Source organism: Alosa sapidissima, chromosome 11 (genome assembly GCF_018492685.1).
Source record: "Alosa sapidissima isolate fAloSap1 chromosome 11, fAloSap1.pri, whole genome shotgun sequence".
NCBI classification, from domain to species: Eukaryota; Metazoa; Chordata; class Actinopteri; order Clupeiformes; family Clupeidae; genus Alosa; species Alosa sapidissima.
The window spans coordinates 15,034,394-15,051,150 of NC_055967.1; positions in this window are offsets into that span (position 1 = coordinate 15,034,394).

Genomic DNA, 16,757 nt, shown 5'->3' on the forward strand with positions numbered 1-16,757 from the left:
AAATTGGAAACAAAGTAGGAACAGCCTGTCCCCCAAACAAAAACAAAACTCTGCCTGGAATTGCTCTGGCAATACTAAAGTTTTGTTTGGTGCTTGGTTAAAATATTATGTACGTTTTTTTGCACAAAAAAACGCTAATAAATTTAAACATAAACACAAACAAACGCAACTTCAATTTCTTTCTAAATGTCTTTCTTCCTGTGTCAATGATGTATGCAACACTAGACTAATGCTGAGTCTATGCGTCAGAAGTCTTAGCTCTATATTTCATCTGTGCTGCTTGTGTCTGAGGTGTGTGACAGAATTTGGTTAATCAACCCGAACAATGACTGTAACTTTGGGCTCCGCAATCAAATTACCGCCTCCAAAGGCCTAGCAGCACCGTCAATGACAAAGCTCGGGACACATAGAAAGGCAGAGAGTGGAGTCATGTCCTTACATGACATAATCGTCCTTATGCCCGTGACACTGCATGCTCTTCCTCGAAGCAAACCTCTGTAAAGATGTCAGGAACTCATTAACTGCCAGAGAGGGGAGACTTCTGCTGCCACTGCTCTATCTTTGGGCTTGATTGGAATTTCACATCATTTCCATTAGATCACACTGTAATAAATGGTGTGTCATAAACTATCATGAAATGTAAGCCCATGTGTGCTTGCTTTGGCTAAGTGCTTCTCTGAGACCATGGCAGACCACAAAGGCGCAGAGTTCCATTTATACTTGGCCTTCAAGGAATTTCAGGAGATGGCCTTCAGGAAGAGAAGTACCTGGGCAATGTTTTCACTCTAAACCAGTGTGGGGTAAAAACAGCAAAACTTGGATTTCAATTATTTAACATACAGTCTGAATCTTTGATGAAAAATAAAAAATCAGGTATTAAAAGTAAGAGCAAATAAATAAATGCATTATTTATATTTTCATAAATAAATAAATCGCCAAGCTTTGAAAACTGGCAGCAGCAGGTGTTCTATAAAGAAGTACACATTGAGCTTTTGGGGAGCTGTCCTCGTGTCAGTTCTTTGGAGAGCACAACAGACATCCTGACAATAAATCTTAGTCCCTGTCCAACAGGTGTGGCTAGCATCTACAGGTGTCTTTTCATGGGATTTCTGATATTGGAGGTGCCACTGCCATTGAATCTATGTCTTAATTACCTCTTCATTGTCAGGGGAAATAGTTATGCATGTCATAAAGATGTGTTTCTTTTTCCCCTCTTTTTTATTTCACTGAATTCTGGTTGATGATTCCTGCCTGGGACACTGAAACATGGGGGAACGTGGTGGGCATGTAGCCCCACTAGGCTGATAGAGCGTGGTGGGCATGTAGTCCCACTAGGCTGATAGAACGTGGTGGGCATGTACGTGGTGGGCATGTAGTCCCACTAGGCTGATAGAACGTGGTGGGCAAGTAGCCCTACTAGGCTGATAGAACATGGTGGGTGGTAGGTGTGAACCGCAGACAATTTTACATGTAGGATCACAACAACCTTTGGACAAAAGCCAAGTTTTGTGAAATTCTGCCTTTTACACTACTTTATCTTAAGAACCAGTTAAGCTACAGCTTGGATATTTGGTATGTGTTTACTCTTGGCCACATTTGCTTATTTCTCCTATTTTCTCCCAGAGCCATATAAAGGTAGAGTTGCGACAACTCCATTGACGCTGATGTTCCATTTCTTTCCAACAATGGCAGCTAATGGAAGCCTCAAATAGTTCCTGGAAGTTAAATAAGGGATAATGGATGACACGGTGGTCTGTTCACAGAAGTTAATGCACGGTCGAGGTTGTAAAACGGCCCCGACACGAAGTGGAGGGCCGTTTAAACCTCATAAGTGCATTAACTTCTGTGAACAGACCACCGTGGAGTCCATTATCCCGCTTATTCCACTGTTGCCACTTGCATTGTGCTCATTTCCGGTTACAATTTAAAAGTTTAATCGCTAAAACTTGTCTTGTTTGTAGAACTACTTTCTTCGAACACATATCAACTAATTTCTCAACTTGCAGGACAAACTGCCATTACTAGTTCTAAATGGATGGTTGCTACGGCCAAAGGCCAGTCGTTAGCTCTATCTCTCCCGTTGTCAAGCGGGCGTATCCCAAGATTCTGATGAACCTTAGTTTTGAAACATCACTATTTTACTTAGCCCCTTCAGATCAGTTTTTTTTCTGTTGAGCAAAAAAAATATTATTCAGCTGATTTTTACTCCTCTCCAATGTAGAAATAAAGGGGAAAAAATATTTTTTTGCTAAATCATGTCTTTATTACTATTTTTTAATGTCCATTCCATGGACGTCTCGACTAAATAGATGTAAAATGACATGAGGACTTAGGGAAAAAACATACATAGTAGTATTGAAAGTAATAATGACTTAAACATTTGGAACTGAATGTTTGCATGTGTCTGAATGTGTTTATATGTCTATGAGCAAGTCAAAACATGCACATTAACTAATGTGCCGGATTGCGTCCACACAATACCTGTGGTGAATGTTCAGCAGTTTTCAATATACACACACAGTTTGCATTGTTTTTTGTTGTTTTCACACAGTCTTATGAACTGAACTGTTAAATTGAATTTTTTAATTACATGTTCCAATACGGAACACCGGGGTATGTTTGCAACATATTTGTTTGTGTATATGGAGGGAATGTGCTTTACTAAAGTGTGCGTGCTCATTTTACTAAATTGTGCGCTCAATTTTGTAAATCACATGCTTGTTTTACTAAACAGTGTGTTTATTTGACTACATTGTGGGCTCATTTGCTAAATTGCACTCTCATTTTATTTAATCACATTCTCATTTTAATGTTTGGAAAAAGAGCGCACAATTTAGTAAAATAAGCGTACTTTTTAATAAAATGAGAGCAAAATTTAGTAAAATGAACACACTATGTACTGTAGTTAAACGAGCGCACAATGCACAAAAATGTGTGCACAATCTAGTATATCGAGCGTACAATTTAGTAAAGCGAGCACATGATTTAGTAAAACCAGTGTATGTTTTCTCTATACATAGAAAATTTTGCAATGACACCCCCCAGGAGATGTCATTGCAAGATTGTTTTTGTATCAAGATAATATACGCTCGTTTTACTGAATTATGCACTTATTTTACTAAGGGTGCGTTTGTAAATTGCCACTCCAAGTGCTCTGAGCCAACTCTGAAACTTTTAACCATTCGTAAATTTGGAGCGTGGGTGGAATTATCGTTCATTTATTCAAAGTGTCACACTCTCGGGGCATCCAGAGCGTACTCTGGGTACTGTTATACTAACGAGAATAGATTGTAACATAGTTAGTACGGAACCCTAGATTGTGCTCTCATTTTAATTGTTGTAAAATGAACACACTATTTAGTAAACCGAGCACACATTTGACTGAATTCAGTGCACAATCTAATAAAATGAGAGCACGATTTAGTAAAAATGACGACACATTTTAGTACAATGAGTGCACATTCATCCAAAATAGCTGAAATAAATAAAAAATGCATTCAAAATTATAGCTTGGGTCTTGAGGATATGTCAGAACGCTAATTAAATGTGTTGGCTAACATCTCCCAACACCTGATGTCCATTGGGATGGACATTAAACTTTGAAAAAATCCTGTACTACACTGTTATGAAATATATTCAAACTAACTTCAAATATCATCACCTGCAATGGTTAGAATTATACTGAGTGCAAATTGGTTAGGCTATCATAGACATAAATTTATATTTATGAGGGGAAAAAGGTGCTTAGTCCTGTTCCTATCTAGCTTCAGAGCTATGCTTGTCTTGTCTGATGTCTGAAGTGCTCTCAGATCAAGTTACAGGCCCTAACTGCATTCTGATTGGGTCATCAAGATCCAATCAGTTACAAAGCATAATTAAAATGGTGAAATCACTGGTTTAGACCCAAAAATATTCCAATGGACGTGGGGTCTGAAAGGGTTTTAACTTGCTGTCATCCATCTAGCTAAAAGCCACCTCCGTCATATGCTACAATGTTGCCATGTTCTGAACGTCTGCATTTTACAGCTCGGATGCAACGTGGTCGTTCATTTAAACTTCACAACGAGTTCGGCGAATTAATATAGCCTACAAGTGTGATACGGCCAAAAAAAATGGATCTTCTTCATAGGTGTGCAAATAACGTAGCCTACGGTTAATGGTCGTTCTAAATTACGTAGGACAATATGAAAATTCAACCAAGCAGTGGAATAACAATTAATAACAGCAGCAGTGCAGTTACATCAGTAGCCTATTGAGAGTGAGGAGTAGGGCAGTTCATCACAGTCCATCCATTGCAACTGGACTGATGAAAGGTACACCTGTAGGCTACATTGAATTTTTTGAAAAGCAGAAGGTAGCAGCATAATGTATTTATTTATTTATTTATTATTAAACAATTATTATTAAAAAACAATCCCTGTCAGTTCCATGCAGTTTTCAACAGCTATCAAGAAGAGAGGTCATGTCATGGATTTTTGTGAATGTTTCTTCTTCTACATATGCATAAGTTTAGTCATCTAGTTCATATGATATTCAGCTTTATTGTCAATGCACAAATGAAATACCATAGTCTAAAACAAAATGCCGTTTTACCCAGTGGTGCAAATAACTGACATGTCCAAAAGGGCCTTCATGAAATGCGTTGCTAGACTGTTCATACACATTTTAACGGGCCAAGTTGAAGAGCTACTGTCCGTTATTGTTTGTGCAAATAATATGCTGATTCATGTTCCCTTGCATTTTGCAACTATGAGGTCCATGGTTAGTCTGGCTTTCGCCAGACCAAGCTCAATCTTTTAAGAAATCGAAAAGGATTCGCCGGCAGATCAGGCTGAGTTCACCCAGCCTAGTCCATCGTAGGCGCCCGATAGAAATATTGTTTCATTTTGCAATTGAGATATCCACGCACTGGCACCCCCCCCCCCCCCCCCCACCGTGACTGTTAACAAACTATACGCTATATAAGGTAGGCCCTATGCTAGGCCTATTACACAACATAAATTGTCACTAGGCTATGCTGGCGACCCAAATAAAATCTCATTTGGGAACCAATGGCTTACAGTATCAAGCGGATCTAAGCTGCCACCTCTTGGCGAAAAGTTAATCGTTTTGCATATCAGTAGTAATACATGTCACGCAGCTGGGTGAATCACGGAAAGAGACACTTCTAAATGGAACCCAACCCACTGTACAGTAGCTCAAGGTCTATAGCAGCCATAATGAAAGCGTTATCATTGTTTGGATACTTCACACACACGTGTTTTTTAATCGCATAAACTACTACTACCAAGCTGGAATCAAAGCACATCGACTCCCCTCTAACACCCTAAACACGCACTTCGAACAAACAAAAAACGTCTCAGTCTCACGGTATAGCCATAGGCAAAACTGTATTGGACCGGAGTAACGTTGGTAGGCTACTAAATCATCCATCGCAACGAATGATTTTTGTAGCACGTGCAACAAATATGTGTAGGTACAGCCCTGCCCTGGATACATCTCTCAACGTGCGCTCTAAAACATTTGGTTTAAATGGAGATGTAGATCACGGGTGCGTTAATAAATCTACATTGCGGCGAGTTGACACAAATTCACTTTGACGAATTTATGTAGTTTCAGTCCTAGTTACTTTGAGCCATGCTCTTTCTTACTTGAATCACCTTTGAAAATAGAGGATTGAAGTAGCCTATATGGGTGTTTGGGAATGAACGTTGACTCAGATGCTTTTTGAGACTTTGAGCTAAATGTCCCAGCCGCGGTGTTTAGGATGCATCATCAGGTTATCTTTCAGGTAGCCTATATTTTCCATTAGAAACTTGTTGTGGCTAACTCACTTAGCTCCTGTTAGTAGCCTAGGTTATGGTTATAAGCAAATGAGATGACAGTGCAATTTGTGCTGTTATCAATTTTCTTGGTAGCCTATAACCGCATTTATGGTTTTCTACAAATACATCAATAATCAAATTGGCCTCTATCACTCAACCAATGCTAACGGTAACATTATTTTACCTACTCTAGGCTATTGATATAATTTAAGATTAACGTAGCCTACCTGCAGTAAAAACCAAGCATGTCCGATAAACATTCGCAGATTTATGTCGGCTTCAAGAAGAAATGGGAATTACATGTCATGCAGAAATAATCCTACCCTTATTAGACCTGCGGTAAACTACAGTCTTGTCCTTGTAGGAAGCGTAGTGTCTTTCCAACCCACTTTAGATTAACTTCCAACAAAATTACGTCTCACTGCAACGATGCGCCATCTGGTGGACAAACGACTACGTGACGCCAATACTGGAAATGCAGCCAAATTATTATGTTGAATATTTGGTTTTCCTTTAATCCTACTGAATTTGTATCTTAATCTTAAGTCAAGTCAAGTCAAGTCAAGTTTATTTATATAGCACATTTCATACACAGAGGTCATTCAATGTGCTTTACATAAACAAAACCAAACGATAATAACAAATAAAAGCATAGAAGGGCAATATAGTCAAAGTTAAAAGGTAAAGATCATAATAAAAAGAAAACATAAAACACAAGGTAAAATCATTTAAAAATAAAGAATAATTAGTATGCAAAAACAAAGGCAAAAGTAGTAAAAAAAGTAATAAAAGACAAAGTAGAATAATTATCGAGGCAGATTCAGAATTTGTAACTCGGCACAGTTAGCAGAAAGCGTCTGAGAACAGTTTGGTCTTAAGTCTAGATTTAAAACTGGCTACAGTTGGGGCCTTTTTAATGTCATCCGAAAGTTGGTTCCACAGCTGAGCCGCATAGCAGCTAAAAGCTGCTTCACCATGTTTAGTTCTAACTGTAGGTTTTACTAGCAGGTTTTTCACCTGGGACCTGAGAGGATGAGAAGGTGTGTACTGCTGAAGCATGTCTGACAAGTATTTAGGTCCTGCTCCATTTACTGATTTATAAACAAGCAATAGTGCTTTAAAGTCAATTCTGTGACTTACTGGAAGCCAGTGCAAGGACTTAAGAATTGGAGTAATGTGGTCAGTTCTTTTAGTTTTTGTTAGAGTCCTAGCTGCTGCATTTTGTATCACCTGAAGCTGTTTAATAGTCTTTTTAGGAAGGCCTGTGAACAGTCCATTGCAGTAATCAACCCTGCTGGAGATAAATGCATGAATGAGTTTTTCTAAGTCATGTTTTGACATCAGCCCTCTGAGTTTGACAATATTTTTGAGGTGGTAAAAAGCTGATTTAGTTATCGCTTTCATGTGGCTGTTGAAATTTAGATCACTGTCAATTAATACACCAAGGTTTTTAACAGTATCCTTTGCCTTCAACCCTTTTGTGTCAAGGAGAGTGGCAACCCTAAGTCTTTCCTCATTTTTACCAAGTATAATTACTTCAGTTTTTTCTTTGTTCGGCTGAAGAAAATTTTGAGACATCCAGGTGTTGATTTGTTCTATACACTGACACATAGATTCAAGAGGACCATAGTTGTTTGGTGATAGAGCTAAGTAAATTTGTGTGTCATCTGCATAGCTATGATATGAAATCAAATTATTTTGAATGATTTGTCCAAGTGGGAGCATATAGAGGTTGAATAATAGTGGCCCCAAGATCGACCCCTGGGGAACACCACAGGTCAAGGACGTTGGTGTTGAGGTACAGTTTCCGATGGCAACAAAGAAGCTCCTTTCTTGTAGATATGATTTTAGCCAGCTGATAACTATGCCTGTAAATCCAACCCAGTGTTCTAGTCTGTGTAGTAAAATATTGTGATCAACAGTGTCAAATGCTGCACTAAGGTCCAGTAGCACTAGGACTGATGTTTTACCTGAATCTGTGTTGAGGCGTATGTCATTGGAAACTTTAATGAGAGCTGTTTCAGTGCTGTGATTTGCCCGAAAACCAGACTGAAAGTAATCAAAATACCCATTTGATGTTAGGAAGGTGGTTAATTGATTAAAGACTACTTTTTCAATAATTTTGCCAATAAAAGGTAGATTGGATATGGGCCTGTAATTGTTTAGCATGGAGGCATCCAGGTTATTCTTCTTGAGAAGTGGCTTTACAACAGCTGTTTTCAGTGACTTAGGAAAAGTGCCAGACAGCAATGATACATTTACAATTTGAAGGACATCCGCCGCTATGAAGTGAAAAACAGTTTTGAAGAAATTGGTAGGCAGAGTGTCTAAGACACATGTGGAAGGGCTGAGATTCTGTACCGTTTTTTCAAGTGTTTCGTAGTCTATCCCTCTGTTTGTTGCTGGAAGTTCAGGTTGTTGAATTTGTAATTGAGCAGATATGTTGAGTCTGATTTTGTCCATTTTACCTTTAAAAAAAAATGAAAACTCATTGCATTTATTAGTTGAGAGAAGTTCAGGCGCTAATTGTGAAGGGGGATTTGTTAACTTATCAACAGTTGAAAATAGAATACGAGTGTTATTTGAACTTCTATTGATAATGTTAGAAAAGAAAGACTGTCTTGCTTTGCATATTTCAGAGTTATATGTGCGGAGCATCTCTTTATGGATTTCATAGTGGATCTGAAGTTTGTATTTACGCCATTTTCTTTCAGTCTTCCTACACTCTCTTTTTAGAAGTTTAACTACTGGATTTTGCCTCCATGGTGCTTTCTGTTTGTCCTTAACTTTCTTGAATTGTAATGGAGCAATGTCATCCATAATGTTTGCCATTTTTGCATTAAAGTGATCAAATAAGTCTTCAGAGTCTGACAGTTGACTTGACTTTAGTGAAAGTGCTTGCTCAAAGAGAGCACTTGTCTGATCATTTATGATTCTCCTTTTTACCATCATAGCTGTGTTTTGAGTGTGTGGGGACATAGACACATCAAAGAACACGCAAAAATGATCAGACAAGGCCAGGTCTTTAACAGCTGTAGAGACATCGAGACCCTTTGTGATAACAAGGTCGAGGGTATGGCCGAGAGAGTGTGTTGGCCCCTGTACATGCTGTGTTAGGGAGAAAGTATCGATTAGTGCAATGAATTCCTTGGCATAATTGTTTTCAGGATTATCCACATGCAAGTTTAGATCCCCTGATATAATAAGACAGTCATACTCTATGCAAACAACTGATAGCAGTTCACCTAGCTCTTCAAGAAAAACTTTAGCTGAATGTTTTGGAGGCCTGTAAATTGTCAGTAATAAAATCTGAGGAGAAGACTTAATGCATGCACACAGATATTCAAATGAAGTAAAGTCACCGAATGACGACTGATTGCACTGAAAAGACGTCTTGAAAATTGTGGCTATCCCCCCACCTCTTTTATTTTCTCTGGTAGCACTCAAAAAACTGAAGTTTGGGGGAGCTGATTCGATGAGAGTAGCAGCACGGTTTGCTTGATCTAACCATGTCTCAGTTAAAAGTAAAAAATCAAGGTTGTGTGTGCAAATTAGATCATGAATTAAGAATGATTTGTTTGAAAGAGATCTGATATTTAGGAGTGCTAGTTTTGTTAGTTTAAGTGTTGGGGAAATATGATCCATGGGGGAAATCTGAGGTTGATGTGGTACGGGTAGGAGATTGGACTGGTTTACCCTATAAGCTCGATGCATTTGTGTTCTATTTCTTGTCAATACAGGAATAGAGAATGTCATGGGCTTACTGGGTCCCGGCATGTTCTCAAAACTACTGTCAGTACCATTTATATTGCAGGGACCCTGAGAATATCATGCAATACAGTCATCATATAATTGTCCCCTGCTGCTGCCATCTGTATTTTCCACTGCACATTCCATGCTATATGCAGAATGGAGAAAATGAACTAAGAGGTTGCTGCTGCTTAAGAGATCCTTCTAAACGGGGAGGGGGAGGGCGAGGGGGTGGAGGTGCCCTTCGCTTCTTTGGTGCTAATGATCTTGGGCTAGTAAAACTCTGCATGGCTACTGGTAGCAGTCTCTCCGTTCTTGCATCTTAATTATGTATCGGCCGTTGTAATTGCCGATACTGATGGTATGTGCGTACCTGTGTGTGTGTGCGTGTGTATATGTGTGCACCACCATCTACAGGCCAACGAGTGTACAGTCACTAAATGTACACATAACTTATTTTTTTTAGACCCCCCCCATGGATGAAATTCTACGAAACTTGGCATACCCCCAGAGAATGTCAGGTTTGGTGCAGTTCTGATCTTAACTGAAGAGAGGGGCGATTAAAGCAGAATGATATTGCATTTTCATTTTTTACCGGGGCGGGGTGCAAATCACAAATGAGTGATTATGGGCTAGGTTGATGTGGGCCCTTGAGACCAACATACCATAAAAATGTCTTCATCCTCGGTGCCACGGTTCAGGTAGTTATTTAGGAAAAACTGCATTTTTTGGGTTTGGGGGGGCCCAGCGCGGTGGGTGAGTGGCCCCTGGGGACCAAACGAAATGTTTCCTTAAAAGTCTAGTGGGGCTACATACCCACCAAATTTCATATGCCCCGGTGGTTCGGTGTCCCGGGTATCGTTGACCAAAAATTCAGGAAGTAGATGACGAAAAAAAAAAAAACTTTGACAATCCCTATGTGACCGCTTCGCTTATAGCGGCGGTCATAATAAACGATTTATGTATCGACTATGACTTTTCTGCTGCTCAGTCTTTATCAGTTCCTCATCAAATAAATTAAAAGGCTAAAAGCCCAATAAATGCAGACATCCCAAGTCTCCCGGAAGTTCCGGGAGTCTCCCGCATATTGATAACGGCTCCTTGATGCCCGCAAATTAGATAAAATCTCCCGGAATCTAGAGCGAGCGAGCAAGAGCGCGCACACGAGACCGAAACTTCAAATCGTCTGTGCATCTGAGTGTAGCGTGCACACGACGGGGATGGAGAGAGAGAGAGGTAGTGCGTGTGTGGCTGTTCAAGACAGAGAGCATCCTGATAGGCCTGTTTCATGTTCAGTTCAGTATAGGAACAGGAGCGTCATGGCAGAGGCAGAGTGCCCCGCAAAAAGGAACCATTTCACATCAGACTACACGAAAGTGTAGGCCTACCCTTGTCTCATAAGAGTTCAAAATAAAGATAGTCTTGCATGCTGCAGTGTTTGTAACAGTGACTGTAGCATTGCCCATGGCGGGTTAAATGATTGCAAAAGACATGCTGATGTAGCAGGGTTAACTATGCTTCCCTGAATTCCCCCATCGTTTCTACAAGTTCTATTGTAGTTTCCCACGCCTCTGAGGTACAGTAGGTTGTAGGGGGGTGTGGCTTGGGTGTGGCAGGGGTCGGTTCCCACGCTGAAGACCCCTTAAGTGTTCATGTAGCCCCCTCCTCTGCCTCTTTTGCTACTGTCCTGAGGTAGAGGTATGTGGAGTCTTGCATACAATACATCATATCTTTTATTTATGCTTTTATGGTTACTTGTATGGTGCATTTTTCACATAGAACTGTTTTCTGGTGTTGCACACCTTATATACGAGTTATGTTTATTTAATCACTGTTTTTATGTTAGCTCGTTACACAATGTACATTACCTCAGTTCTACATGCTACAGTCTGCTAACGTGGCTGCAGGTGTAGCGACGTTAACTAGTTAGCTTACAGACTTTCATACTGGTGAATTGACTGAATGCATTTAAACGTGGTTTACCTGTTTGATTGGCAGGAGCTGTGATGCGACTGGCTCGCTCCCTGTCTGATGTGTTTGTTTTGTCCTATATTTCAGGTATGCCATGTTTGTTTAATGTACTTTTGTTATTGTCTATTCACATGTACTTTTGTGGCAACGCTGTTAACTGCGTGTCTCGTAGTCTTGCCGCACGCCTCTTTTGCTACTGTCCTGAGGTAGAGGAGCTGTGATGCGACTGGCTCGCTCCCTGTCTGATGTGTTTGTTTTGTCCTATATTTCAGTAAAAGAGTCAAAGACCAGGTCGGTTGTGGCGTCTCTTATTATACACAACACAACGCAGAGAACGTGGTAGAGGGAAAACTACCTCTGTTACACTGGTGCCGATTGACCCGTCGTTTGTTCAGCTGAAGCCGAACGCTGGGGTTGCTGCATCGAGGAGACGTTCGACCGGACCTGTCGCTGCGTTCTTCATTGGGGCAGTCTGCTGTCGTCGGAGCCTCTGTCGTCTGCACGAACTGCCATTGTGCGCATGTATCTTTTGCAAAGACTCTTACGTTGCAGTTTTAATTCTCTGTTCCTGCATTTGCTAAGGGTGATATGTGAGAGCATTGTGTATATGTATATATAACTGTGTATATAGATCTGTGTTTTTTTTATTATTATTTTTTTATTTCTTTTGAGTGGGTAGTTTACCATGGATGTTAGGGGTGGTAGTCCTGGGCATTCTAGTTTTGGGAGGGGCCATCTAACATTTACCTTGGATCACGCTGGCAGGGTTATGGACAGTGGGTACTCTAGTGTTGGGAGGGGGAGGGGCCTTCTCACATGTAGTACTCCAGGTAGCCCTGGTTTAGCTGATGGTGACAGGGTTACACCATTTACGCCTATGCGTCAGGATGTGTTACCACTCAATTTCAGTGAGTCGGACATTCCAGTCCAGTTGAGTAGTGAGCAGGCGAAAGAGATCAGTGCTAATATTAGTCAGTCTGTCACTGCAAGTCTTTTGAAGAATATTCAGTCAGGTTCACCTACGCCTCTCTCTGTAGGCCATTCCCCAGGGCATGGTACGTTCATGGATGCTTCGAAATGTAATCTCGTCCTTAAGTCTGAGAGGAAAGAGCCACCTTTCTTTAGAGGTGATAGCTCGGATAAGTTCACTCTGTGTGAATGGGAGGGATTGATGAGGGGGTATCTGAGTAAGAGTAGTTACACTGGGAGGGAACTGGTAGACGAGCTCCTTAGCAGACTGTTGGGCCGCGCCAGGGATGTAGCTAGGATTTGGCTCCGTAGTAATGTCCAGGTGTCTTCTTCTGGTGATATGAATGCTGTCTTTCGCCTCCTCAGGCAGCATTTTGACAGTGCTGTGCATTCAGGTATGCCTATTGCTGACTTCTACGCTACCACACCGTATACCAATGAGCAACCTCTTGATTATTGGATTAGGTTGAATAAAGCAGCGGAGGTAGCAGAACAGTCTATGGGGAATGATGGTAGGTCAGTGTGGCTGCAGACTGTAGAAGTCGCTGCCATGTTTGTTAGGCATTGCCCTGACCGGGACCTGTCTGTGATGTTTCTAAGCAAGCCTCAGAATGAGTGGACGGCCTGTGAAGTTCAGGCACGTCTGGATGAGTTTTTAAGAAATCGCAAGGGTCAGAGGGGTCGTGTGTCACAGCACACTGTTTCTGCTGTCATGCCTGTAACTGAGGCTGAGAGTGGCATTATGCTGTCGGGTGAGTCTGCAGTGGGGGTGGGCAAGCCAGATAGCGAGGCTACAGAGGGCACCACGCTGGATAGGTTACTGGGCATGCTTGAGAAGGCATTAGTGTGCAATGTGCAGGCTGCTCAGCATTCTTACCCTAAGCAAAATGTGAAGCGCAGTTTCAAGTGTGATGTGTGTCAGAGTGCTGATCACTCTACACAGTCTCACTGTAGGTTACACAGGTTGTGCTTTTCGTGCTTCAGTCCTGAGCACACTCGTGCGCAGTGTCAGGGTAGGTCTCAGGGTGTAGGGCGTGCTGTTGGTTCTGCTGTGGTGGGGACTGCGCAGAGGCCGAGGCCGCCTCAGGGAAACTAGAAAGCCTCCATTCGGAGGAGGTCAGTGGCAGGCATCTGAGTTTACCCTCCAACTTAAATGATGATATTGAGTCTGTGTATTCATATTTGTGTGAGAAATTGCCGAAATCAAGTAAAATAGTCATGCAAAATACCATGAGAGCTGCGCAGAGTGACAGTCTGTTTTACACGTCTGTGTTGGTGCAGGGCAAAGTTGAATTGAAGGGGATGTTGGATACTGGGTCAATGGCGACCACGCTTAGTGCAGACGTTGTACCGCGTCTGAGGGAAGCCGGTGTGTTGCCAGGTGAGTCTCCAGCCCCGGTTGATATTGTCCTGGTTGGCTGTGGGGGTAAGCAGACTAGTCCTCTGGGTGTATGTAATTTGGCTATTGAGATGTATGGATTCAGTTTTGAGGTCCCGGTGTTAATTGTTGAGGGACAGGTGGATCCCTTGATTGTCGGCACAAATGTTTTGAAGCCTTTGATCAGGCAGTTTAAATCTAGTGATGCTTTCTGGCGGGTTGTGAGCCAGCCTGAGGTTGCAGGTCAGGATGATGATAGTCAGTTTTTGCGTTTGTTATCCAGTCTGGAGAGATGGAGAGGGGGGTCCATCCCAGATAAAGTGGGCACACTGAAGCTGAGAAGTGCAGTCACACTACAGCCCATGACTGAACACCTTGTGTGGGGTAGGTTACCGCCTAAGACACGCATCTCTGTCGGCAGCACAGTTGCTGTGGAGCCCAGCACTTCGCGCTGTATTAATAGGCAGATGTTAGTAGGGCGTGTTGTCTCTCCTATGTGGGGAGATGGGTGGCTTCCAGTCAAGGTATTTAATCCCACGTCAGCTGCAGTAACCTTACGCAAAAATGCGAAGGTAGCTGATGTATATCCATGCGTTGCACTGGAGGATTTTGATCAGGACTTTGTTTCGCAGCATGCAGCTAAAGTGAGTGCAGGTGGCTCTCATGGCAGCTTATCTGTCAAGAGTGATCTTGGCAGCAGTGTTGCTAATGGTGACTCTTCGCTGCAGGGTCTTGGACTGGGTGCTATACCCATTGACAGTTGTCAGGTCTCCTCTTATTGGAAGGATAAGTTAGTTGACCTAATAAAAGAATATGAGTCTGTCTTTTCTCGTCACCATCTTGACTGTGGTGAGGCGCATGGGTTCTGCCACAGGATTAGGTTGACTGATGACCGTCCATTCAGATTGCCATATCGCAGATTGTCCCCGGCCCACTACCAGAAGTTGAAAGAGACTTTGGATGAGATGGAGGAGAAGGAAATTATTAGAAAGTCTAGTAGTGAGTACGCTTCTCCACTGGTGCTGGTGTGGAAGAAAAACGGAGATCTGCGGATATGCACTGACTTTAGGTGGCTTAATGCGCGCACTGTGAAAGACGCCCACCCACTCCCCCACCAGGCTGATGTCCTTGCAGCTTTAGGTGGCAATGTGTTTTTCTCCACCATGGATCTCACGTCGGGTTATTACAATGTGCCATTACATGAGGATGACAAGAAATATACAGCCTTTTCATCGCCATTAGGGTTGCATGAATATAACCGACTTCCTCAGGGCCTTTGCAATAGCCCAGCTACATTTATGAGGATGATGCTCTCTGTCTTTGGCGATCAAAATTTCTTAAGTCTCTTGTGTTATTTGGACGATGTCCTTGTATTTGGCAGGTCTGAAGGGGAAAGTTTGCAGCGCTTACGCATGGTGTTTGAACGGCTGAAATTGCACAACTTGAAGCTGTCGCCTGCTAAGTGCAATTTTCTTAGGAGATCTGTGAAGTTTTTAGGGCATATAATTTCTCAGGATGGCGTGGCTAGTGATCCAGATAAGGTTGAGGCTATTGTGAATGTTTCACAGTCAGATTTGATGGAGGCTGATGGCGTCACGCCATCTGCAAGCAAGATCCGCTCCTTTTTAGGCATGGTGGTTTACTACCAGCATTTCATTGAAAACTGTTCTGTGATTGCGAGGCCACTTTTTGCACTTACAGGTGGGTCTAAGCGACCACGCAGGGGTAGAGGTGTGAGTAGACCTGTGCAGAGGAGGAAGCTTTGCCCTCAGGACTGGTCCCCTGAGTGTGCAGAGGCTTTCCAGAGCCTTAAGTATGCACTGGTGAGTAGTGTGCCTTTAGCGCATCCAGACTTCTCAAAGCCTTTTCTCTTGTCTGTTGATGCCTCCACTAGTGGTCTTGGGGCTGTTCTGTCTCAGGTGCAGCCTGGTGAGGACAAAGCTCGGCCTATTGCTTTTGCGAGCAGGTCACTGAATCATGCCCAGTCTAAATACCCTGCTCATCGGCTGGAGTTCTTTGCGATGAAGTGGGCTATTTGTGATAAATTTAGTCACTGGTTGCGGGGTCACAGGTTCACTGTATGGACTGACAACAACCCCCTTAAGTATGTTTTGACGAAGCCGAAGCTGGATGCTTGTGAGCAGCGCTGGGTGGCTAGGCTGGCGGCCTTTGACTTTGACATCTTGTATATCCCAGGCCCTAAGAATGTGGTGGCGGATGCCCTTAGCAGAGAGCCATTTGTGAGATCCAGAGTTATGCATCGCCTGACCAGAACTCCCTATGTTGAGTTGCTTAAAGAAGCAGAGAATTTGCAGGTGGATTCAGTTCAGGACATGTTTCGCCTATCCTCTCAGCTTGCTGAAATGAGAGAGCGGCGAGCTGCCTCCGTGGCTGACGGTGTGTGTGTTGGGGCCACCCATGCTGTTCGGGGCGAGGCTGCGGGGTCTAGTGGCGTGTGTGTTGGGGCCACACATGCCCCTGAGACTTCTACCTCTGACCATGTGTGTGTTGGGGCCACACATGTGGGTCAGAGTGAGGCTTCTGCATCTCTTGGCGTGTGTGTTGAGGCCACACATGTCATTCAGAACATGGCGGGAGGTGGGGTCTCGCGTGAGGAGGTCTCTGCTGTGCTGCAATCCTCTCGTAATTGGGAGGATGGTGCTAAGCTTAGGGCTATCTCTCATGCTCAGCAGTTGAGGGCCATGTCCATGACTGGGCAGGATACTTTGCCTGTTTTCAGTCATGAGGAACTGTATGACAAACAGTGTCAGGATCTCACCATTAGCAGGGTCAGGTTCTTTGTTGATAGGGGGCGACGCCCATCTAGGCGTGAGCGGGTACATGAATCCCGGGAGACACTGAGG